The sequence below is a fragment of the Ictalurus furcatus genome, chromosome 20, assembly GCF_023375685.1.
Source record: "Ictalurus furcatus strain D&B chromosome 20, Billie_1.0, whole genome shotgun sequence".
Classification (NCBI taxonomy): Eukaryota; Metazoa; Chordata; class Actinopteri; order Siluriformes; family Ictaluridae; genus Ictalurus; species Ictalurus furcatus.
This window is the reverse complement of record NC_071274.1, coordinates 7,880,700-7,905,437: the sequence shown is the minus strand read 5'-3', so window position 1 is coordinate 7,905,437 and position 24,738 is coordinate 7,880,700. Positions and strand designations below refer to the sequence as shown.

The 24,738-nt window shown below is 42.5% G+C and overlaps 13 non-coding genes across 13 annotated transcripts; all 13 read left to right on the top strand.

Annotated features, from left to right (window-relative positions):
• Positions 1–908: 908 nt before the first annotated feature.
• Positions 909–1,027, top strand: LOC128624591 (5S ribosomal RNA). The gene has a single exon (XR_008388797.1). It is a non-coding gene; the product is annotated as a 5S ribosomal RNA (ribosomal RNA).
• Positions 1,028–2,933: 1,906 nt separating this feature from the next.
• LOC128624634 (5S ribosomal RNA) lies at positions 2,934–3,052 on the top strand. The gene has a single exon (XR_008388837.1). It is a non-coding gene; the product is annotated as a 5S ribosomal RNA (ribosomal RNA).
• Positions 3,053–4,963: 1,911 nt separating this feature from the next.
• Positions 4,964–5,082, top strand: LOC128624589 (5S ribosomal RNA). Its single transcript, XR_008388795.1, has one exon. It is a non-coding gene; the product is annotated as a 5S ribosomal RNA (ribosomal RNA).
• A 1,167-nt stretch (positions 5,083–6,249) lies between these two features.
• LOC128624636 (5S ribosomal RNA) lies at positions 6,250–6,368 on the top strand. The gene has a single exon (XR_008388839.1). It is a non-coding gene; the product is annotated as a 5S ribosomal RNA (ribosomal RNA).
• Positions 6,369–8,275: 1,907 nt separating this feature from the next.
• On the top strand, positions 8,276–8,394 carry LOC128624583 (5S ribosomal RNA). Its single transcript, XR_008388790.1, has one exon. It is a non-coding gene; the product is annotated as a 5S ribosomal RNA (ribosomal RNA).
• Positions 8,395–9,561: 1,167 nt separating this feature from the next.
• Positions 9,562–9,680, top strand: LOC128624635 (5S ribosomal RNA). Its single transcript, XR_008388838.1, has one exon. It is a non-coding gene; the product is annotated as a 5S ribosomal RNA (ribosomal RNA).
• Positions 9,681–11,586: 1,906 nt separating this feature from the next.
• On the top strand, positions 11,587–11,705 carry LOC128624623 (5S ribosomal RNA). The gene has a single exon (XR_008388827.1). It is a non-coding gene; the product is annotated as a 5S ribosomal RNA (ribosomal RNA).
• A 1,902-nt stretch (positions 11,706–13,607) lies between these two features.
• LOC128624611 (5S ribosomal RNA) lies at positions 13,608–13,726 on the top strand. The gene has a single exon (XR_008388816.1). It is a non-coding gene; the product is annotated as a 5S ribosomal RNA (ribosomal RNA).
• A 1,906-nt stretch (positions 13,727–15,632) lies between these two features.
• Positions 15,633–15,751, top strand: LOC128624640 (5S ribosomal RNA). The gene has a single exon (XR_008388843.1). It is a non-coding gene; the product is annotated as a 5S ribosomal RNA (ribosomal RNA).
• Positions 15,752–16,918: 1,167 nt separating this feature from the next.
• LOC128624633 (5S ribosomal RNA) lies at positions 16,919–17,037 on the top strand. The gene has a single exon (XR_008388836.1). It is a non-coding gene; the product is annotated as a 5S ribosomal RNA (ribosomal RNA).
• A 1,905-nt stretch (positions 17,038–18,942) lies between these two features.
• LOC128624600 (5S ribosomal RNA) lies at positions 18,943–19,061 on the top strand. Its single transcript, XR_008388805.1, has one exon. It is a non-coding gene; the product is annotated as a 5S ribosomal RNA (ribosomal RNA).
• Positions 19,062–20,968: 1,907 nt separating this feature from the next.
• LOC128624576 (5S ribosomal RNA) lies at positions 20,969–21,087 on the top strand. The gene has a single exon (XR_008388785.1). It is a non-coding gene; the product is annotated as a 5S ribosomal RNA (ribosomal RNA).
• A 1,909-nt stretch (positions 21,088–22,996) lies between these two features.
• Positions 22,997–23,115, top strand: LOC128624638 (5S ribosomal RNA). The gene has a single exon (XR_008388841.1). It is a non-coding gene; the product is annotated as a 5S ribosomal RNA (ribosomal RNA).
• Positions 23,116–24,738: the final 1,623 nt, after the last annotated feature.

The window sequence follows — 24,738 nt, the reverse complement described above, 5'->3', positions numbered from 1 at the left end:
TTTTTCCCAATTCCTTCCTTTATTTTCTGCAATTCACCACGCGTATGCTACAGGTGCGTGCTTCTTTCTTTTTATAGCGTGATCGGGCACCACATTGAGCATGCACCGTTTGTGCACATCATTCAGTCACGATGGCCACGAAAGCTCATTTCTGCAGATGGGAAGGGAAACTCGGCATTCTGTGTGTTTTTCAGTGGTGTTAAATCGTGGCCTTTTGATTCAGCTCATTTCAAAACATCCGACTGAAGTTTCCAGTTGAAGCACTTGTGTAAGTCCCTTTTGATAGACTCGTCTAACGAACGCTGTAAATTAAGAGCGAGCGAGCGAGCGAGCGAGCGCTTGATTCAACAGGCCACACACTCCAGCTCACTTGGTGGCGGTAATGCGCCCAACTCCTGAATCGGCCTAAAACATCAAAGAAGAGCGCAGGCGCTCGGCTCTTGTAGTTGCAGCGGTCGTTTACTTGTCGGTTTGCATGGTTTTTAACGCACTAATAATTGATCCAGAAAAGTATTGTGGAAGTAGGCCTAGCTGTAAATACACTTTTCGTGGTCACCCTTCCCTCTCTTCCAGCAATTTGATATCTGATGTCAATTTCTTTCTTTTTTTTTTTCTTTCTTTTTCATAAAGGCGTACCTGGCATTAGAATCAAGCAAGAAGCTAAGATGCGGTGCTCCTTTTGAAACATGTAGGGAAATAAAGATGAGTGAGCATGCAGTAAAGTGGTGTTAAACCCGTGAGCTGGAGAGCCATGTGCTCGTGCATGTGTGCAGGAGGTGAGACAGATTCCTTGGTTTGGACGAAAGGTTTGTACTCTCTGTACGATTGCAAATCAGGAAGTGAGTGACTCGAGAACGACTTGGGCTTCAGCCTACAGTATAAATGGGCTGTAGTGCAGCTCGTTTCTCGCTTACGGCCATACCACCCTGAGAACGCCCGATCTCGTCCGATCTCGGAAGCTAAGCAGGGTCGGGCCTGGTTAGTACTTGGATGGGAGACCGCCTGGGAATACCAGGTGCTGTAAGCTTTTCCCTCTTCAAAGTCTCCACTGCGACTTTTCAAGCCAAAAATATTTTTGCAACTTTCACGAAATTATTAGTACACAAACACGCGATGGAGAGACACGTCTGACAAACTCGAAACGAATTCATTCAACTGAGCAGAAAATTCTTTTAGAACCACAAAATGATCTCCACATCATTCATGTTGCCTTCATTTGGGTCTTTCTTCATTCTTTCCTTTACTTTAGGCGCTTCTTCCCCTATGTCGTTCGTTTCTCTAGGTTTCGCATGTGCGAAGATCCGATGGCCTTCCAATCGCCGATATAATAGGCAAAATTCTTGATGATATTCCTCTTGTGATTATTTTGGCTACTATTGGGATGGTTTTACTGCTTCTAGTACAAGCAGCAATCTATTACTATTGCATTAAGTACTTTGTTTATTTACGATCATGACGAGTTTCCGTTACCATGCCCTGACAGTGCCATATACACATTTCATTTGCGTATGTGCTACTGCAACTTTGCACGATGACGTTCCCTGACACTGTACATGGCAGCAGCGGATTGCTCTTCGTCATTGTCAGTAGAAATTCTGCTATTCTGATTCAACGCCCTATTATTCGTGTGACTGCAGTGTCACATTTGTATGATTTGCACGAATAAACTATGCGCCGTGTCAGTTACTCGCACCTGCAACGGGATATTGCTCATTTCTTCAATTATGTACAGTATTCTTTTCTTTCTAGATATGTACCACTCATATAATGACAGGAGATGCAAACCTAATTTCCATGTAATCTTAGGATGACAAGAAACATATCCTATTCTATTTATTCACTTCAAAATGTACAGTTTTACATTTATCATCTATTTACTGTTAATACATTTACTTTCGTTCCTTCAATCACCTATATAGATTTATTCGCACCTTTGTTTGTCTGTTTTTTTTCTCTGTCTTTTTTCTCGTTTAAAAATGGTTTTTCTTTGTGTGTTTTTTTTTGAGTATCCTTTTACTTCCATCATTTTTTCCCAATTCCTTCCTTTATTTTCTGCAATTCACCACGCGTATGCTACAGGTGCGTGCTTCTTTCTTTTTATAGCGTGATCGGGCACCACATTGAGCATGCACCGTTTGTGCACATCATTCAGTCACGATGGCCACGAAAGCTCATTTCTGCAGATGGGAAGGGAAACTCGGCATTCTGTGTGTTTTTCAGTGGTGTTAAATCGTGGCCTTTTGATTCAGCTCATTTCAAAACATCCGACTGAAGTTTCCAGTTGAAGCACTTGTGTAAGTCCCTTTTGATAGACTCGTCTAACGAACGCTGTAAATTAAGAGCGAGCGAGCGAGCGAGCGAGCGCTTGATTCAACAGGCCACACACTCCAGCTCACTTGGTGGCGGTAATGCGCCCAACTCCTGAATCGGCCTAAAACATCAAAGAAGAGCGCAGGCGCTCGGCTCTTGTAGTTGCAGCGGTCGTTTACTTGTCGGTTTGCATGGTTTTTAACGCACTAATAATTGATCCAGAAAAGTATTGTGGAAGTAGGCCTAGCTGTAAATACACTTTTCGTGGTCACCCTTCCCTCTCTTCCAGCAATTTGATATCTGATGTCAATTTCTTTCTTTTTTTTTTCTTTCTTTTTCATAAAGGCGTACCTGGCATTAGAATCAAGCAAGAAGCTAAGATGCGGTGCTCCTTTTGAAACATGTAGGGAAATAAAGATGAGTGAGCATGCAGTAAAGTGGTGTTAAACCCGTGAGCTGGAGAGCCATGTGCTCGTGCATGTGTGCAGGAGGTGAGACAGATTCCTTGGTTTGGACGAAAGGTTTGTACTCTCTGTACGATTGCAAATCAGGAAGTGAGTGACTCGAGAACGACTTGGGCTTCAGCCTACAGTATAAATGGGCTGTAGTGCAGCTCGTCTCTCGCTTACGGCCATACCACCCTGAGAACGCCTGATCTCGTCCGATCTCGGAAGCTAAGCAGGGTCGGGCCTGGTTAGTACTTGGATGGGAGACCGCCTGGGAATACCAGGTGCTGTAAGCTTTTCCCTCTTCAAAGTCTCCACTGCGACTTTTCAAGCCAAAAATATTTTTGCAACTTTCACGAAATTATTAGTACACAAACACGCGATGGAGAGACACGTCTGACAAACTCGAAACGAATTCATTCAACTGAGCAGAAAATTCTTTTAGAACCACAAAATGATCTCCACATCATTCATGTTGCCTTCATTTGGGTCTTTCTTCATTCTTTCCTTTACTTTAGGCGCTTCTTCCCCTATGTCGTTCGTTTCTCTAGGTTTCGCATGTGCGAAGATCCGATGGCCTTCCAATCGCCGATATAATAGGCAAAATTCTTGATGATATTTCTCTTGTGATTATTTTGGCTACTATTGGGATGGTTTTACTGCTTCTAGTACAAGCAGCAATCTATTACTATTGCATTAAGTACTTTGTTTATTTACGATCATGACGAGTTTCCGTTACCTTGCCCTGACAGTGCCATATACACATTTCATCTGCGTATGTGCTACTGCAACTTTGCACGATGACGTTCCCTGACACTGTACATGGCAGCAGCGGATTGCTCTTCGTCATTGTCAGTAGAAATTCTGCTATTCTGGTTCAACGCCCTATTATTCGTGTGACTGCAGTTTCACATTTGTATGATTTGCACTAATAAACTATGCGCCGTGTCAATTACTCGCACCTGCAACGGGATATTGCTCATTTCTTCAATTATGTACAGTATTCTTTTCTTTCTAGATATGTACCACTCATATAATGACAGGAGATGCAAACCTAATTTCCATGTAATCTTAGGATGACAAGAAACATATCCTATTCTATTTATTCACTTCAAAATGTACAGTTTTACATTTATCATCTATTTACTGTTAATACATTTACTTTCGTTCCTTCAATCACCTATATAGATTTATTCGCACGTTTGTTTGTCTGTTTTTTTTCTCTCTCTTTTTTCTCGTTTAAAAATGGTTTTTCTTTGTGTGTTTTTTTTTTGAGTATCCTTTTACTTCCATCATTTTTTCCCAATTCCTTCCTTTATTTTCTGCAATTCACCACGCGTATGCTACAGGTGCGTGCTTCTTTCTTTTTATAGCGTGATCGGGCACCACATTGAGCATGCACCGTTTGTGCACATCATTCAGTCACGATGGCCACGAAAGCTCATTTCTGCAGATGGGAAGGGAAACTCGGCATTCTGTGTGTTTTTCAGTGGTGTTAAATCGTGGCCTTTTGATTCAGCTCATTTCAAAACATCCGACTGAAGTTTCCAGTTGAAGCACTTGTGTAAGTCCCTTTTGATAGACTCGTCTAACGAACGCTGTAAATTAAGAGCGAGCGAGCGAGCGAGCGAGCGAGCGCTTGATTCAACAGGCCACACACTCCAGATCACTTGGTGGCGGTAATGCGCCCAACTCCTGAATCGGCCTAAAACATCAAAGAAGAGCGCAGGCGCTCGGCTCTTGTAGTTGCAGCGGTCGTTTACTTGTCGGTTTGCATGGTTTTTAACGCACTAATAATTGATCCAGAAAAGTATTGTGGAAGTAGGCCTAGCTGTAAATACACTTTTCGTGGTCACCCTTCCCTCTCTTCCAGCAATTTGATATCTGATGTCAATTTCTTTCTTTTTTTTTTCTTTCTTTTTCATAAAGGCGTACCTGGCATTAGAATCAAGCAAGAAGTTAAGATGCGGTGCTCCTTTTGAAACATGTAGGGAAATAAAGATGAGTGAGCATGCAGTAAAGTGGTGTTAAACCCGTGAGCTGGAGAGCCATGTGCTCGTGCATGTGTGCAGGAGGTGAGACAGATTCCTTGGTTTGGACGAAAGGTTTGTACTCTCTGTACGATTGCAAATCAGGAAGTGAGTGACTCGAGAACGACTTGGGCTTCAGCCTACAGTATAAATGGGCTGTAGTGCAGCTCGTCTCTCGCTTACGGCCATACCACCCTGAGAACGCCCGATCTCGTCCGATCTCGGAAGCTAAGCAGGGTCGGGCCTGGTTAGTACTTGGATGGGAGACCGCCTGGGAATACCAGGTGCTGTAAGCTTTTCCCTCTTCAAAGTCTCCACTGCGACTTTTCAAGCCAAAAATATTTTTGCAACTTTCACGAAATTATTAGTACACAAACACGCGATGGAGAGACACGTCTGACAAACTCGAAACGAATTCATTCAACTGAGCAGAAAATTCTTTTAGAACCACAAAATGATCTCCACATCATTCATGTTGCCTTCATTTGGGTCTTTCTTCATTCTTTCCTTTACTTTCCTTTTGTTTTTTTTTTGAGTATCCTTTTACTTCCATCATTTTTTCCCAATTCCTTCCTTTATTTTCTGCAATTCACCACGCGTATGCTACAGGTGCGTGCTTCTTTCTTTTTATAGCGTGATCGGGCACCACATTGAGCATGCACCGTTTGTGCACATCATTCAGTCATGATGGCCACGAAAGCTCATTTCTGCAGATGGGAAGGGAAACTCGGCATTCTGTGTGTTTTTCAGTGGTGTTAAATCGTGGCCTTTTGATTCAGCTCATTTCAAAACATCCGACTGAAGTTTCCAGTTGAAGCACTTGTGTAAGTCCCTTTTGATAGACTCGTCTAACGAACGCTGTAAATTAAGAGCGAGCGAGCGAGCGAGCGAGCGCTTGATTCAACAGGCCACACACTCCAGCTCACTTGGTGGCGGTAATGCGCCCAACTCCTGAATCGGCCTAAAACATCAAAGAAGAGCGCAGGCGCTCGGCTCTTGTAGTTGCAGCGGTCGTTTACTTGTCGGTTTGCATGGTTTTTAACGCACTAATAATTGATCCAGAAAAGTATTGTGGAAGTAGGCCTAGCTGTAAATACACTTTTCGTGGTCACCCTTCCCTCTCTTCCAGCAATTTGATATCTGATGTCAATTTCTTTCTTTTTTTTTTCTTTCTTTTTCATAAAGGCGTACCTGGCATTAGAATCAAGCAAGAAGCTAAGATGCGGTGCTCCTTTTGAAACATGTAGGGAAATAAAGATGAGTGAGCATGCAGTAAAGTGGTGTTAAACCCGTGAGCTGGAGAGCCATGTGCTCGTGCATGTGTGCAGGAGGTGAGACAGATTCCTTGGTTTGGACGAAAGGTTTGTACTCTCTGTACGATTGCAAATCAGGAAGTGAGTGACTCGAGAACGACTTGGGCTTCAGCCTACAGTATAAATGGGCTGTAGTGCAGCTCGTCTCTCACTTACGGCCATACCACCCTGAGAACGCCCGATCTCGTCCGATCTCGGAAGCTAAGCAGGGTCGGGCCTGGTTAGTACTTGGATGGGAGACCGCCTGGGAATACCAGGTGCTGTAAGCTTTTCCCTCTTCAAAGTCTCCACTGCGACTTTTCAAGCCAAAAATATTTTTGCAACTTTCACGAAATTATTAGTACACAAACACGCGATGGAGAGACACGTCTGACAAACTCGAAACGAATTCATTCAACTGAGCAGAAAATTCTTTTAGAACCACAAAATGATCTCCACATCATTCATGTTGCCTTCATTTGGGTCTTTCTTCATTCTTTCCTTTACTTTAGGCGCTTCTTCCCCTATGTCGTTCGTTTCTCTAGGTTTCGCATGTGCGAAGATCCGATGGCCTTCCAATCGCCGATATAATAGGCAAAATTCTTGATGATATTTCTCTTGTGATTATTTTGGCTACTATTGGGATGTTTTTACTGCTTCTAGTACAAGCAGCAATCTATTACTATTGCATTAAGTACTTTGTTTATTTACGATCATGACGAGTTTCCGTTACCATGCCCTGACAGTGCCATATACACATTTCATCTGCGTATGTGCTACTGCAACTTTGCACGATGACGTTCCCTGACACTGTACATGGCAGCAGCGGATTGCTCTTCGTCATTGTCAGTAGAAATTCTGCTATTCTGGTTCAACGCCCTATTATTCGTGTGACTGCAGTTTCACATTTGTATGATTTGCACTAATAAACTATGCGCCGTGTCAATTACTCGCACCTGCAACGGGATATTGCTCATTTCTTCAATTATGTACAGTATTCTTTTCTTTCTAGATATGTACCACTCATATAATGACAGGAGATGCAAACCTAATTTCCATGTAATCTTAGGATGACAAGAAACATATCCTATTCTATTTATTCACTTCAAAATGTACAGTTTTACATTTATCATCTATTTACTGTTAATACATTTACTTTCGTTCCTTCAATCACCTATATAGATTTATTCGCACGTTTGTTTGTCTGTTTTTTTCTCTCTCTTTTTTCTCGTTTAAAAATGGTTTTTCTTTGTGTGTTTTTTTTTTGAGTATCCTTTTACTTCCATCATTTTTTCCCAATTCCTTCCTTTATTTTCTGCAATTCACCACGCGTATGCTACAGGTGCGTGCTTCTTTCTTTTTATAGCGTGATCGGGCACCACATTGAGCATGCACCGTTTGTGCACATCATTCAGTCACGATGGCCACGAAAGCTCATTTCTGCAGATGGGAAGGGAAACTCGGCATTCTGTGTGTTTTTCAGTGGTGTTAAATCGTGGCCTTTTGATTCAGCTCATTTCAAAACATCCGACTGAAGTTTCCAGTTGAAGCACTTGTGTAAGTCCCTTTTGATAGACTCGTCTAACGAACGCTGTAAATTAAGAGCGAGCGAGCGAGCGAGCGAGCGCTTGATTCAACAGGCCACACACTCCAGCTCACTTGGTGGCGGTAATGCGCCCAACTCCTGAATCGGCCTAAAACATCAAAGAAGAGCGCAGGCGCTCGGCTCTTGTAGTTGCAGCGGTCGTTTACTTGTCGATTTGCATGGTTTTTAACGCACTAATAATTGATCCAGAAAAGTATTGTGGAAGTAGGCCTAGCTGTAAATACACTTTTCGTGGTCACCCTTCCCTCTCTTCCAGCAATTTGATATCTGATGTCAATTTCTTTCTTTTTTTTTTTCTTTCTTTTTCATAAAGGCGTACCTGGCATTAGAATCAAGCAAGAAGCTAAGATGCGGTGCTCCTTTTGAAACATGTAGGGAAATAAAGATGAGTGAGCATGCAGTAAAGTGGTGTTAAACCCGTGAGCTGGAGAGCCATGTGCTCGTGCATGTGTGCAGGAGGTGAGACAGATTCCTTGGTTTGGACGAAAGGTTTGTACTCTCTGTACGATTGCAAATCAGGAAGTGAGTGACTCGAGAACGACTTGGGCTTCAGCCTACAGTATAAATGGGCTGTAGTGCAGCTCGTCTCTCGCTTACGGCCATACCACCCTGAGAACGCCCGATCTCGTCCGATCTCGGAAGCTAAGCAGGGTCGGGCCTGGTTAGTACTTGGATGGGAGACCGCCTGGGAATACCAGGTGCTGTAAGCTTTTCCCTCTTCAAAGTCTCCACTGCGACTTTTCAAGCCAAAAATATTTTTGCAACTTTCACGAAATTATTAGTACACAAACACGCGATGGAGAGACACGTCTGACAAACTCGAAACGAATTCATTCAACTGAGCAGAAAATTCTTTTAGAACCACAAAATGATCTCCACATCATTCATGTTGCCTTCATTTGGGTCTTTCTTCATTCTTTCCTTTACTTTCCTTTTGTTTTTTTTTTGAGTATCCTTTTACTTCCATCATTTTTTCCCAATTCCTTCCTTTATTTTCTGCAATTCACCACGCGTATGCTACAGGTGCGTGCTTCTTTCTTTTTATAGCGTGATCGGGCACCACATTGAGCATGCACCGTTTGTGCACATCATTCAGTCATGATGGCCACGAAAGCTCATTTCTGCAGATGGGAAGGGAAACTCGGCATTCTGTGTGTTTTTCAGTGGTGTTAAATCGTGGCCTTTTGATTCAGCTCATTTCAAAACATCCGACTGAAGTTTCCAGTTGAAGCACTTGTGTAAGTCCCTTTTGATAGACTCGTCTAACGAACGCTGTAAATTAAGAGCGAGCGAGCGAGCGAGCGAGCGCTTGATTCAACAGGCCACACACTCCAGCTCACTTGGTGGCGGTAATGCGCCCAACTCCTGAATCGGCCTAAAACATCAAAGAAGAGCGCAGGCGCTCGGCTCTTGTAGTTGCAGCGGTCGTTTACTTGTCGGTTTGCATGGTTTTTAACGCACTAATAATTGATCCAGAAAAGTATTGTGGAAGTAGGCCTAGCTGTAAATACACTTTTCGTGGTCACCCTTCCCTCTCTTCCAGCAATTTGATATCTGATGTCAATTTCTTTCTTTTTTTTTTCTTTCTTTTTCATAAAGGCGTACCTGGCATTAGAATCAAGCAAGAAGCTAAGATGCGGTGCTCCTTTTGAAACATGTAGGGAAATAAAGATGAGTGAGCATGCAGTAAAGTGGTGTTAAACCCGTGAGCTGGAGAGCCATGTGCTCGTGCATGTGTGCAGGAGGTGAGACAGATTCCTTGGTTTGGACGAAAGGTTTGTACTCTCTGTACGATTGCAAATCAGGAAGTGAGTGACTCGAGAACGACTTGGGCTTCAGCCTACAGTATAAATGGGCTGTAGTGCAGCTCGTCTCTCGCTTACGGCCATACCACCCTGAGAACGCCCGATCTCGTCCGATCTCGGAAGCTAAGCAGGGTCGGGCCTGGTTAGTACTTGGATGGGAGACCGCCTGGGAATACCAGGTGCTGTAAGCTTTTCCCTCTTCAAAGTCTCCACTGCGACTTTTCAAGCCAAAAATATTTTTGCAACTTTCACGAAATTATTAGTACACAAACACGCGATGGAGAGACACGTCTGACAAACTCGAAACGAATTCATTCAACTGAGCAGAAAATTCTTTTAGAACCACAAAATGATCTCCACATCATTCATGTTGCCTTCATTTGGGTCTTTCTTCATTCTTTCCTTTACTTTAGGCGCTTCTTCCCCTATGTCGTTCGTTTCTCTAGGTTTCGCATGTGCGAAGATCCGATGGCCTTCCAATCGCCGATATAATAGGCAAAATTCTTGATGATATTTCTCTTGTGATTATTTTGGCTACTATTGGGATGGTTTTACTGCTTCTAGTACAAGCAGCAATCTATTACTATTGCATTAAGTACTTTGTTTATTTACGATCATGACGAGTTTCCGTTACCATGCCCTGACAGTGCCATATACACATTTCATTTGCGTATGTGCTACTGCAACTTTGCACGATGACGTTCCCTGACACTGTACATGGCAGCAGCGGATTGCTCTTCGTCATTGTCAGTAGAAATTCTGCTATTCTGATTCAACGCCCTATTATTCGTGTGACTGCAGTGTCACATTTGTATGATTTGCACGAATAAACTATGCGCCGTGTCAGTTACTCGCACCTGCAACGGGATATTGCTCATTTCTTCAATTATGTACAGTATTCTTTTCTTTCTAGATATGTACCACTCATATAATGACAGGAGATGCAAACCTAATTTCCATGTAATCTTAGGATGACAAGAAACATATCCTATTCTATTTATTCACTTCAAAATGTACAGTTTTACATTTATCATCTATTTACTGTTAATACATTTACTTTCGTTCCTTCAATCACCTATATAGATTTATTCGCACCTTTGTTTGTCTGTTTTTTTTCTCTCTCTTTTTTCTCGTTTAAAAATGGTTTTTCTTTGTGTGTTTTTTTTTGAGTATCCTTTTACTTCCATCATTTTTTCCCAATTCCTTCCTTTATTTTCTGCAATTCACCACGCGTATGCTACAGGTGCGTGCTTCTTTCTTTTTATAGCGTGATCGGGCACCACATTGAGCATGCACCGTTTGTGCACATCATTCAGTCACGATGGCCACGAAAGCTCATTTCTGCAGATGGGAAGGGAAACTCGGCATTCTGTGTGTTTTTCAGTGGTGTTAAATCGTGGCCTTTTGATTCAGCTCATTTCAAAACATCCGACTGAAGTTTCCAGTTGAAGCACTTGTGTAAGTCCCTTTTGATAGACTCGTCTAACGAACGCTGTAAATTAAGAGCGAGCGAGCGAGCGAGCGAGCGCTTGATTCAACAGGCCACACACTCCAGCTCACTTGGTGGCGGTAATGCGCCCAACTCCTGAATCGGCCTAAAACATCAAAGAAGAGCGCAGGCGCTCGGCTCTTGTAGTTGCAGCGGTCGTTTACTTGTCGGTTTGCATGGTTTTTAACGCACTAATAATTGATCCAGAAAAGTATTGTGGAAGTAGGCCTAGCTGTAAATACACTTTTCGTGGTCACCCTTCCCTCTCTTCCAGCAATTTGATATCTGATGTCAATTTCTTTCTTTTTTTTTTCTTTCTTTTTCATAAAGGCGTACCTGGCATTAGAATCAAGCAAGAAGCTAAGATGCGGTGCTCCTTTTGAAACATGTAGGGAAATAAAGATGAGTGAGCATGCAGTAAAGTGGTGTTAAACCCGTGAGCTGGAGAGCCATGTGCTCGTGCATGTGTGCAGGAGGTGAGACAGATTCCTTGGTTTGGACGAAAGGTTTGTACTCTCTGTACGATTGCAAATCAGGAAGTGAGTGACTCGAGAACGACTTGGGCTTCAGCCTACAGTATAAATGGGCTGTAGTGCAGCTCGTCTCTCGCTTACGGCCATACCACCCTGAGAACGCCCGATCTCGTCCGATCTCGGAAGCTAAGCAGGGTCGGGCCTGGTTAGTACTTGGATGGGAGACCGCCTGGGAATACCAGGTGCTGTAAGCTTTTCCCTCTTCAAAGTCTCCACTGCGACTTTTCAAGCCAAAAATATTTTTGCAACTTTCACGAAATTATTAGTACACAAACACGCGATGGAGAGACACGTCTGACAAACTCGAAACGAATTCATTCAACTGAGCAGAAAATTCTTTTAGAACCACAAAATGATCTCCACATCATTCATGTTGCCTTCATTTGGGTCTTTCTTCATTCTTTCCTTTACTTTAGGCGCTTCTTCCCCTATGTCGTTCGTTTCTCTAGGTTTCGCATGTGCGAAGATCCGATGGCCTTCCAATCGCCGATATAATAGGCAAAATTCTTGATGATATTCCTCTTGTGATTATTTTGGCTACTATTGGGATGGTTTTACTGCTTCTAGTACAAGCAGCAATCTATTACTATTGCATTAAGTACTTTGTTTATTTACGATCATGACGAGTTTCCGTTACCATGCCCTGACAGTGCCATATACACATTTCATTTGCGTATGTGCTACTGCAACTTTGCACGATGACGTTCCCTGACACTGTACATGGCAGCAGCGGATTGCTCTTCGTCATTGTCAGTAGAAATTCTGCTATTCTGATTCAACGCCCTATTATTCGTGTGACTGCAGTGTCACATTTGTATGATTTGCACGAATAAACTATGCGCCGTGTCAGTTACTCGCACCTGCAACGGGATATTGCTCATTTCTTCAATTATGTACAGTATTCTTTTCTTTCTAGATATGTACCACTCATATAATGACAGGAGATGCAAACCTAATTTCCATGTAATCTTAGGATGACAAGAAACATATCCTATTCTATTTATTCACTTCAAAATGTACAGTTTTACATTTATCATCTATTTACTGTTAATACATTTACTTTCGTTCCTTCAATCACCTATATAGATTTATTCGCAACTTTGTTTGTCTGTTTTTTTTCTCTCTCTTTTTTCTCGTTTAAAAATGGTTTTTCTTTGTGTGTTTTTTTTTGAGTATCCTTTTACTTCCATCATTTTTTCCCAATTCCTTCCTTTATTTTCTGCAATTCACCACGCGTATGCTACAGGTGCGTGCTTCTTTCTTTTTATAGCGTGATCGGGCACCACATTGAGCATGCACCGTTTGTGCACATCATTCAGTCACGATGGCCACGAAAGCTCATTTCTGCAGATGGGAAGGGAAACTCGGCATTCTGTGTGTTTTTCAGTGGTGTTAAATCGTGGCCTTTTGATTCAGCTCATTTCAAAACATCCGACTGAAGTTTCCAGTTGAAGCACTTGTGTAAGTCCCTTTTGATAGACTCGTCTAACGAACGCTGTAAATTAAGAGCGAGCGAGCGAGCGAGCGCTTGATTCAACAGGCCACACACTCCAGCTCACTTGGTGGCGGTAATGCGCCCAACTCCTGAATCGGCCTAAAACATCAAAGAAGAGCGCAGGCGCTCGGCTCTTGTAGTTGCAGCGGTCGTTTACTTGTCGGTTTGCATGGTTTTTAACGCACTAATAATTGATCCAGAAAAGTATTGTGGAAGTAGGCCTAGCTGTAAATACACTTTTCGTGGTCACCCTTCCCTCTCTTCCAGCAATTTGATATCTGATGTCAATTTCTTTCTTTTTTTTTTCTTTCTTTTTCATAAAGGCGTACCTGGCATTAGAATCAAGCAAGAAGCTAAGATGCGGTGCTCCTTTTGAAACATGTAGGGAAATAAAGATGAGTGAGCATGCAGTAAAGTGGTGTTAAACCCGTGAGCTGGAGAGCCATGTGCTCGTGCATGTGTGCAGGAGGTGAGACAGATTCCTTGGTTTGGACGAAAGGTTTGTACTCTCTGTACGATTGCAAATCAGGAAGTGAGTGACTCGAGAACGACTTGGGCTTCAGCCTACAGTATAAATGGGCTGTAGTGCAGCTCGTCTCTCGCTTACGGCCATACCACCCTGAGAACGCCCGATCTCGTCCGATCTCGGAAGCTAAGCAGGGTCGGGCCTGGTTAGTACTTGGATGGGAGACCGCCTGGGAATACCAGGTGCTGTAAGCTTTTCCCTCTTCAAAGTCTCCACTGCGACTTTTCAAGCCAAAAATATTTTTGCAACTTTCACGAAATTATTAGTACACAAACACGCGATGGAGAGACACGTCTGACAAACTCGAAACGAATTCATTCAACTGAGCAGAAAATTCTTTTAGAACCACAAAATGATCTCCACATCATTCATGTTGCCTTCATTTGGGTCTTTCTTCATTCTTTCCTTTACTTTAGGCGCTTCTTCCCCTATGTCGTTCGTTTCTCTAGGTTTCGCATGTGCGAAGATCCGATGGCCTTCCAATCGCCGATATAATAGGCAAAATTCTTGATGATATTTCTCTTGTGATTATTTTGGCTACTATTGGGATGGTTTTACTGCTTCTAGTACAAGCAGCAATCTATTACTATTGCATTAAGTACTTTGTTTATTTACGATCATGACGAGTTTCCGTTACCATGCCCTGACAGTGCCATATACACATTTCATTTGCGTATGTGCTACTGCAACTTTGCACGATGACGTTCCCTGACACTGTACATGGCAGCAGCGGATTGCTCTTCGTCATTGTCAGTAGAAATTCTGCTATTCTGATTCAACGCCCTATTATTCGTGTGACTGCAGTGTCACATTTGTATGATTTGCACGAATAAACTATGCGCCGTGTCAGTTACTCGCACCTGCAACGGGATATTGCTCATTTCTTCAATTATGTACAGTATTCTTTTCTTTCTAGATATGTACCACTCATATAATGACAGGAGATGCAAACCTAATTTCCATGTAATCTTAGGATGACAAGAAACATATCCTATTCTATTTATTCACTTCAAAATGTACAGTTTTACATTTATCATCTATTTACTGTTAATACATTTACTTTCGTTCCTTCAATCACCTATATAGATTTATTCGCACCTTTGTTTGTCTGTTTTTTTTCTCTCTCTTTTTTCTCGTTTAAAAATGGTTTTTCTTTGTGTGTTTTTTTTTGAGTATCCTTTTACTTCCATCATTTTTTCCCAATTCCTTCCTTTATTTTCTGCAATTCACCACGCGTATGCTACAGGTGCGTGCTTCTTTCTTTTTATAGCGTGATCGGGCACCACATTGAGCATGCACCGTTTGTGCACATCATTCAGTCACGATGGCCACGAAAGCTCATTTCTGCAGATGGGAAGGGAAACTCGGCATTCTGTGTGTTTTTCAGTGGTGTTAAATCGTGGCCTTTTGATTCAGCTCATTTCAAAACATCCGACTGAAGTTTCCAGTTGAAGCACTTGTGTAAGTCCCTTTTGATAGACTCGTCTAACGAACGCTGTAAATTAAGAGCGAGCGAGCGAGCGAGCGAGCGCTTGATTCAACAGGCCACACACTCCAGCTCACTTGGTGGCGGTAATGCGCCCAACTCCTGAATCGGCCTAAAACATCAAAGAAGAGCGCAGGCGCTCGGCTCTTGTAGTTGCAGCGGTCGTTTACTTGTCGGTTTGCATGGTTTTTAACGCACTAATAATTGATCCAGAAAAGTATTGTGGAAGTAGGCCTAGCTGTAAATACACTTTTCGTGGTCACCCTTCCCTCTCTTCCAGCAATTTGATATCTGATGTCAATTTCTTTCTTTTTTTTTTCTTTCTTTTTCATAAAGGCGTACCTGGCATTAGAATCAAGCAAGAAGCTAAGATGCGGTGCTCCTTTTGAAACATGTAGGGAAATAAAGATGAGTGAGCATGCAGTAAAGTGGTGTTAAACCCGTGAGCTGGAGAGCCATGTGCTCGTGCATGTGTGCAGGAGGTGAGACAGATTCCTTGGTTTGGACGAAAGGTTTGTACTCTCTGTACGATTGCAAATCAGGAAGTGAGTGACTCGAGAACGACTTGGGCTTCAGCCTACAGTATAAATGGGCTGTAGTGCAGCTCATCTCTCGCTTACGGCCATACCACCCTGAGAACGCCCGATCTCGTCCGATCTCGGAAGCTAAGCAGGGTCAGGCCTGGTTAGTACTTGGATGGGAGACCGCCTGGGAATACCAGGTGCTGTAAGCTTTTCCCTCTTCAAAGTCTCCACTGCGACTTTTCAAGCCAAAAATATTTTTGCAACTTTCACGAAATTATTAGTACACAAACACGCGATGGAGAGACACGTCTGACAAACTCGAAACGAATTCATTCAACTGAGCAGAAAATTCTTTTAGAACCACAAAATGATCTCCACATCATTCATGTTGCCTTCATTTGGGTCTTTCTTCATTCTTTCCTTTACTTTCCTTTTGTTTTTTTTTTGAGTATCCTTTTACTTCCATCATTTTTTCCCAATTCCTTCCTTTATTTTCTGCAATTCACCACGCGTATGCTACAGGTGCGTGCTTCTTTCTTTTTATAGCGTGATCGGGCACCACATTGAGCATGCACCGTTTGTGCACATCATTCAGTCATGATGGCCACGAAAGCTCATTTCTGCAGATGGGAAGGGAAACTCGGCATTCTGTGTGTTTTTCAGTGGTGTTAAATCGTGGCCTTTTGATTCAGCTCATTTCAAAACATCCGACTGAAGTTTCCAGTTGAAGCACTTGTGTAAGTCCCTTTTGATAGACTCGTCTAACGAACGCTGTAAATTAAGAGCGAGCGAGCGAGCGAGCGAGCGCTTGATTCAACAGGCCACACACTCCAGCTCACTTGGTGGCGGTAATGCGCCCAACTCCTGAATCGGCCTAAAACATCAAAGAAGAGCGCAGGCGCTCGGCTCTTGTAGTTGCAGCGGTCGTTTACTTGTCGGTTTGCATGGTTTTTAACGCACTAATAATTGATCCAGAAAAGTATTGTGGAAGTAGGCCTAGCTGTAAATACACTTTTCGTGGTCACCCTTCCCTCTCTTCCAGCAATTTGATATCTGATGTCAATTTCTTTCTTTTTTTTTTCTTTCTTTTTCATAAAGGCGTACCTGGCATTAGAATCAAGCAAGAAGCTAAGATGCGGTGCTCCTTTTGAAACATGTAGGGAAATAAAGATGAGTGAGCATGCAGTAAAGTGGTGTTAAACCCGTGAGCTGGAGAGCCATGTGCTCGTGCATGTGTGCAGGAGGTGAGACAGATTCCTTGGTTTGGACGAAAGGTTTGTACTCTCTGTACGATTGCAAATCAGGAAGTGAGTGACTCGAGAACGACTTGGGCTTCAGCCTACAGTATAAATGGGCTGTAGTGCAGCTCATCTCTCGCTTACGGCCATACCACCCTGAGAACGCCCGATCTCGTCCGATCTCGGAAGCTAAGCAGGGTCGGGCCTGGTTAGTACTTGGATGGGAGACCGCCTGGGAATATCAGGTGCTGTAAGCTTTTCCCTCTTCAAAGTCTCCACTGCGACTTTTCAAGCCAAAAATATTTTTGCAACTTTCACGAAATTATTAGTACACAAACACGCGATGGAGAGACACGTCTGACAAACTCGAAACGAATTCATTCAACTGAGCAGAAAATTCTTTTAGAACCACAAAATGATCTCCACATCATTCATGTTGCCTTCATTTGGGTCTTTCTTCATTCTTTCCTTTACTTTAGGCGCTTCTTCCCCTATGTCGTTCGTTTCTCTAGGTTTCGCATGTGCGAAGATCCGATGGCCTTCCAATCGCCGATATAATAGGCAAAATTCTTGATGATATTTCTCTTGTGATTATTTTGGCTACTATTGGGATGGTTTTACTGCTTCTAGTACAAGCAGCAATCTATTACTATTGCATTAAGTACTTTGTTTATTTACGATCATGACGAGTTTCCGTTACCATGCCCTGACAGTGCCATATACACATTTCATCTGCGTATGTGCTACTGCAACTTTGCACGATGACGTTCCCTGACACTGTACATGGCAGCAGCGGATTGCTCTTCGTCATTGTCAGTAGAAATTCTGCTATTCTGGTTCAACGCCCTATTATTCGTGTGACTGCAGTTTCACATTTGTATGATTTGCACGAATAAACTATGCGCCGTGTCAGTTACTCGCACCTGCAACGGGATATTGCTCATTTCTTCAATTATGTACAGTATTCTTTTCTTTCTAGATATGTACCACTCATATAATGACAGGAGATGCAAACCTAATTTCCATGTAATCTTAGGATGACAAGAAACATATCCTATTCTATTTATTCACTTCAAAATGTACAGTTTTACATTTATCATCTATTTACTGTTAATACATTTACTTTCGTTCCTTCAATCACCTATATAGATTTATTCGCACGTTTGTTTGTCTGTTTTTTTTCTCTCTCTTTTTCTCGTTTAAAAATGGTTTTTCTTTGTGTGTTTTTTTTTTGAGTATCCTTTTACTTCCATCATTTTTTCCCAATTCCTCCCTTTATTTTCTGCAATTCACCACGCGTATGCTACAGGTGCGTGCTTCTTTCTTTTTATAGCGTGATCGGGCACCACATTGAGCATGCACCGTTTGTGCACATCATTCAGTCACGATGGCCACGAAAGCTCATTTCTGCAGATGGGAAGGGAAACTCGGCATTCTGTGTGTTTTTCAGTGGTGTTAAATCGTGGCCTTTTGATTCAGCTCATTTCAAAACATCCGACTGAAGTTTCCAGTTGAAGCACTTGTGTAAGTCCCTTTTGATAGACTCGTCTAACGAACGCTGTAAATTAAGAGCGAGCGAGCGAGCGAGCGAGCGCTTGATTCAACAGGCCACACACTCCAGCTCACTTGGTGGCGGTAATGCGCCCAACTCCTGAATCGGCCTAAAACATCAAAGAAGAGCGCAGGTGCTCGGCTCTTGTAGTTGCAGCGGTCGTTTACTTGTCGGTTTGCATGGTTTTTAACGCACTAATAATTGATCCAGAAAAGTATTGTGGAAGTAGGCCTAGCTGTAAATACACTTTTCGTGGTCACCCTTCCCTCTCTTCCAGCAATTTGATATCTGATGTCAATTTCTTTCTTTTTTTTTCTTTCTTTTTCATAAAGGCGTACCTGGCGTTAGAATCAAGCAAGAAGCTAAGATGCGGTGCTCCTTTTGAAACATGTAGGGAAATAAAGATGAGTGAGCATGCAGTAAAGTGGTGTTAAACCCGTGAGCTGGAGAGCCATGTGCTCGTGCATGTGTGCAGGAGGTGAGACAGATTCCTTGGTTTGGACGAAAGGTTTGTACTCTCTGTACGATTGCAAATCAGGAAGTGAGTGACTCGAGAACGACTTGGGCTTCAGCCTACAGTATAAATGGGCTGTAGTGCAGCTCGTCTCTCGCTTACGGCCATACCACCCTGAGAACGCCCGATCTCGTCCGATCTCGGAAGCTAAGCAGGGTCGGGCCTGGTTAGTACTTGGATGGGAGACCGCCTGGGAATACCAGGTGCTGTAAGCTTTTCCCTCTTCAAAGTCTCCACTGCGACTTTTCAAGCCAAAAATATTTTTGCAACTTTCACGAAATTATTAGTACACAAACACGCGATGGAGAGACACGTCTGACAAACTCGAAACGAATTCATTCAACTGAGCAGAAAATTCTTTTAGAACCACAAAATGATCTCCACATCATTCATGTTGCCTTCATTTGGGTCTTTCTTCATTCTTTCCTTTACTTTAGGCGCTTCTTCCCCTATGTCGTTCGTTTCTCTAGGTTTCGCATGTGCGAAGATCCGATGGCCTTCCAATCGCCGATATAATAGGCAAAATTCTTGATGATATTTCTCTTGTGATTATTTTGGCTACTATTGGGATGGTTTTACTGCTTCTAGTACAAGCAGCAATCTATTACTATTGCATTAAGTACTTTGTTTATTTACGATCATGACGAGTTTCCGTTACCATGCCCTGACAGTGCCATATACACATTTCATCTGCGTATGTGCTACTGCAACTTTGCACGATGACGTTCCCTGACACTGTACATGGCAGCAGCGGATTGCTCTTCGTCATTGTCAGTAGAAATTCTGCTATTCTGGTTCAACGCCCTATTATTCGTGTGACTGCAGTTTCACATTTGTATGATTTGCACGAATAAACTATGCGCCGTGTCAATTACTCGCACCTGCAACGGGATATTGCTCATTTCTTCAATTATGTACAGTATTCTTTTCTTTCTAGATATGTACCACTCATATAATGACAGGAGATGCAAACCTAATTTCCATGTAATCTTAGGATGACAAGAAACATATCCTATTCTATTTATTCACTTCAAAATGTACAGTTTTACATTTATCATCTATTTACTGTTAATACATTTACTTTCGTTCCTTCAATCACCTATATAGATTTATTCGCACGTTTGTTTGTCTGTTTTTTTTCTCTCTCTTTTTTCTCGTTTAAAAATGGTTTTTCTTTGTGTGTTTTTTTTTTGAGTATCCTTTTACTTCCATCATTTTTTCCCAATTCCTCCCTTTATTTTCTGCAATTCACCACGCGTATGCTACAGGTGCGTGCTTCTTTCTTTTTATAGCGTGATCGGGCACCACATTGAGCATGCACCGTTTGTGCACATCATTCAGTCACGATGGCCACGAAAGCTCATTTCTGCAGATGGGAAGGGAAACTCGGCATTCTGTGTGTTTTTCAGTGGTGTTAAATCGTGGCCTTTTGATTCAGCTCATTTCAAAACATCCGACTGAAGTTTCCAGTTGAAGCACTTGTGTAAGTCCCTTTTGATAGACTCGTCTAACGAACGCTGTAAATTAAGAGCGAGCGAGGGAGCGAGCGAGCGCTTGATTCAACAGGCCACACACTCCAGCTCACTTGGTGGCGGTAATGCGCCCAACTCCTGAATCGGCCTAAAACATCAAAGAAGAGCGCAGGCGCTCGGCTCTTGTAGTTGCAGCGGTCGTTTACTTGTCGGTTTGCATGGTTTTTAACGCACTAATAATTGATCCAGAAAAGTATTGTGGAAGTAGGCCTAGCTGTAAATACACTTTTCGTGGTCACCCTTCCCTCTCTTCCAGCAATTTGATATCTGATGTCAATTTCTTTCTTTTTTTTTTCTTTCTTTTTCATAAAGGCGTACCTGGCATTAGAATCAAGCAAGAAGCTAAGATGCGGTGCTCCTTTTGAAACATGTAGGGAAATAAAGATGAGTGAGCATGCAGTAAAGTGGTGTTAAACCCGTGAGCTGGAGAGCCATGTGCTCGTGCATGTGTGCAGGAGGTGAGACAGATTCCTTGGTTTGGACGAAAGGTTTGTACTCTCTGTACGATTGCAAATCAGGAAGTGAGTGACTCGAGAACGACTTGGGCTTCAGCCTACAGTATAAATGGGCTGTAGTGCAGCTCATCTCTCGCTTACGGCCATACCACCCTGAGAACGCCCGATCTCGTCCGATCTCGGAAGCTAAGCAGGGTCGGGCCTGGTTAGTACTTGGATGGGAGACCGCCTGGGAATACCAGGTGCTGTAAGCTTTTCCCTCTTCAAAGTCTCCACTGCGACTTTTCAAGCCAAAAATATTTTTGCAACTTTCACGAAATTATTAGTACACAAACACGCGATGGAGAGACACGTCTGACAAACTCGAAACGAATTCATTCAACTGAGCAGAAAATTCTTTTAGAACCACAAAATGATCTCCACATCATTCATGTTGCCTTCATTTGGGTCTTTCTTCATTCTTTCCTTTACTTTAGGCGCTTCTTCCCCTATGTCGTTCGTTTCTCTAGGTTTCGCATGTGCGAAGATCCGATGGCCTTCCAATCGCCGATATAATAGGCAAAATTCTTGATGATATTTCTCTTGTGATTATTTTGGCTACTATTGGGATGGTTTTACTGCTTCTAGTACAAGCAGCAATCTATTACTATTGCATTAAGTACTTTGTTTATTTACGATCATGACGAGTTTCCGTTACCATGCCCTGACAGTGCCATATACACATTTCATCTGCGTATGTGCTACTGCAACTTTGCACGATGACGTTCCCTGACACTGTACATGGCAGCAGCGGATTGCTCTTCGTCATTGTCAGTAGAAATTCTGCTATTCTGGTTGAACGCCCTATTATTCGTGTGACTGCAGTTTCACATTTGTATGATTTGCACGAATAAACTATGCGCCGTGTCAATTACTCGCACCTGCAACGGGATATTGCTCATTTCTTCAATTATGTACAGTATTCTTTTCTTTCTAGATATGTACCACTCATATAATGACAGGAGATGCAAACCTAATTTCCATGTAATCTTAGGATGACAAGAAACATATCCTATTCTATTTATTCACTTCAAAATGTACAGTTTTACATTTATCATCTATTTACTGTTAATACATTTACTTTCGTTCCTTCAAACACCTATATAGATTTATTCGCACGTTTGTTTGTCTGTTTTTTTTCTCTCTCTTTTTTCTCGTTTAAAAATGGTTTTTCTTTGTGTGTTTTTTTTTTGAGTATCCTTTTACTTCCATCATTTTTTCCCAATTCCTTCCTTTATTTTCTGCAATTCACCACGCGTATGCTACAGGTGCGTGCTTCTTTCTTTTTATAGCGTGATCGGGCACCACATTGAGCATGCACCGTTTGTGCACATCATTCAGTCACGATGGCCACGAAAGCTCATTTCTGCAGATGGGAAGGGAAACTCGGCATTCTGTGTGTTTTTCAGTGGTGTTAAATCGTGGCCTTTTGATTCAGCTCATTTCAAAACATCCGACTGAAGTTTCCAGTTGAAGCACTTGTGTAAGTCCCTTTTGATAGACTCGTCTAACGAACGCTGTAAATTAAGAGCGAGCGAGCGAGCGAGCGAGCGAGCGCTTGATTCAACAGGCCACACACTCCAGCTCACTTGGTGGCGGTAATGCGCCCAACTCCTGAATCGGCCTAAAACATCAAAGAAGAGCGCAGGCGCTCGGCTCTTGTAGTTGCAGCGGTCGTTTACTTGTCGGTTTGCATGGTTTTTAACGCACTAATAATTGATCCAGAAAAGTATTGTGGAAGTAGGCCTAGCTGTAAATACACTTTTCGTGGTCACCCTTCCCTCTCTTCCAGCAATTTGATATCTGATGTCAATTTCTTTCTTTTTTTTCTTTCTTTTTCATAAAGGCGTACCTGGCATTAGAATCAAGCAAGAAGCTAAGATGCGGTGCTCCTTTTGAAACATGTAGGGAAATAAAGATGAGTGAGCATGCAGTAAAGTGGTGTTAAACCCGTGAGCTGGAGAGCCATGTGCTCGTGCATGTGTGCAGGAGGTGAGACAGATTCCTTGGTTTGGACGAAAGGTTTGTACTCTCTGTACGATTGCAAATCAGGAAGTGAGTGACTCGAGAACGACTTGGGCTTCAGCCTACAGTATAAATGGGCTGTAGTGCAGCTCGTCTCTAGCTTACGGCCATACCACCCTGAGAATGCCCGATCTCGTCTGATCTCGGAAGCTAAGCAGGGTCGGGCCTGGTTAGTACTTGGATGGGAGACCGCCTGGGAATACCAGGTGCTGTAAGCTTTTCCCTCTTCAAAGTCTCCACTGCGACTTTTCAAGCCAAAAATATTTTTGCAACTTTCACGAAATTATTAGTACACAAACACGCGATGGAGAGACACGTCTGACAAACTCGAAACGAATTCATTCAACTGAGCAGAAAATTCTTTTAGAACCACAAAATGATCTCCACATCATTCATGTTGCCTTCATTTGGGTCTTTCTTCATTCTTTCCTTTCTTTAGGCGCTTCTTCCCCTATGTCGTTCATTTCTCTAGGTTTCGCATGTGCGAAGATCCGATGGCCTTCCAATCGCCGATATAATAGGCAAAATTCTTGATGATATTTCTCTTGTGATTATTTTGGCTACTATTGGGATGTTTTTACTGCTTCTAGTACAAGCAGCAATCTATTACTATTGCATTAAGTACTTTGTTTATTTACGATCATGACGAGTTTCCGTTACCATGCCCTGACAGTGCCATATACACATTTCATTTGCGTATGTGCTACTGCAACTTTGCACGATGACGTTCCCTGACACTGTACATGGCAGCAGCGGATTGCTCTTCGTCATTGTCAGTAGAAATTCTGCTATTCTGATTCAACGCCCTATTATTCGTGTGACTGCAGTGTCACATTTGTATGATTTGCACGAATAAACTATGCGCCGTGTCAGTTACTCGCACCTGCAACGGGATATTGCTCATTTCTTCAATTATGTACAGTATTCTTTTCTTTCTAGATATGTACCACTCATATAATGACAGGAGATGCAAACCTAATTTCCATGTAATCTTAGGATGACAAGAAACATATCCTATTCTATTTATTCACTTCAAAATGTACAGTTTTACATTTATCATCTATTTACTGTTAATACATTTACTTTCGTTCCTTCAATCACCTATATAGATTTATTCGCACCTTTGTTTGTCTGTTTTTTTTCTCTCTCTTTTTTCTCGTTTAAAAATGGTTTTTCTTTGTGTGTTTTTTTTTGAGTATCCTTTTACTTCCATCATTTTTTCCCAATTCCTTCCTTTATTTTCTGCAATTCACCACGCGTATGCTACAGGTGCGTGCTTCTTTCTTTTTATAGCGTGATCGGGCACCACATTGAGCATGCACCGTTTGTGCACATCATTCAGTCACGATGGCCACGAAAGCTCATTTCTGCAGATGGGAAGGGAAACTCGGCATTCTGTGTGTTTTTCAGTGGTGTTAAATCGTGGCCTTTTGATTCAGCTCATTTCAAAACATCCGACTGAAGTTTCCAGTTGAAGCACTTGTGTAAGTCCCTTTTGATAGACTCGTCTAACGAACGCTGTAAATTAAGAGCGAGCGAGCGAGCGAGCGAGCGCTTGATTCAACAGGCCACACACTCCAGCTCACTTGGTGGCGGTAATGCGGTAAGCTGTAAATACACTTTTCGTGGTCACCCTTCCCTCTCTTCCAGCAATTTGATATCTGATGTCAATTTCTTTCTTTTTTTTTTCTTTCTTTTTCATAAAGGCGTACCTGGCATTAGAATCAAGCAAGAAGCTAAGATGCGGTGCTCCTTTTGAAACATGTAGGGAAATAAAGATGAGTGAGCATGCAGTAAAGTGGTGTTAAACCCGTGAGCTGGAGAGCCATGTGCTCGTGCAT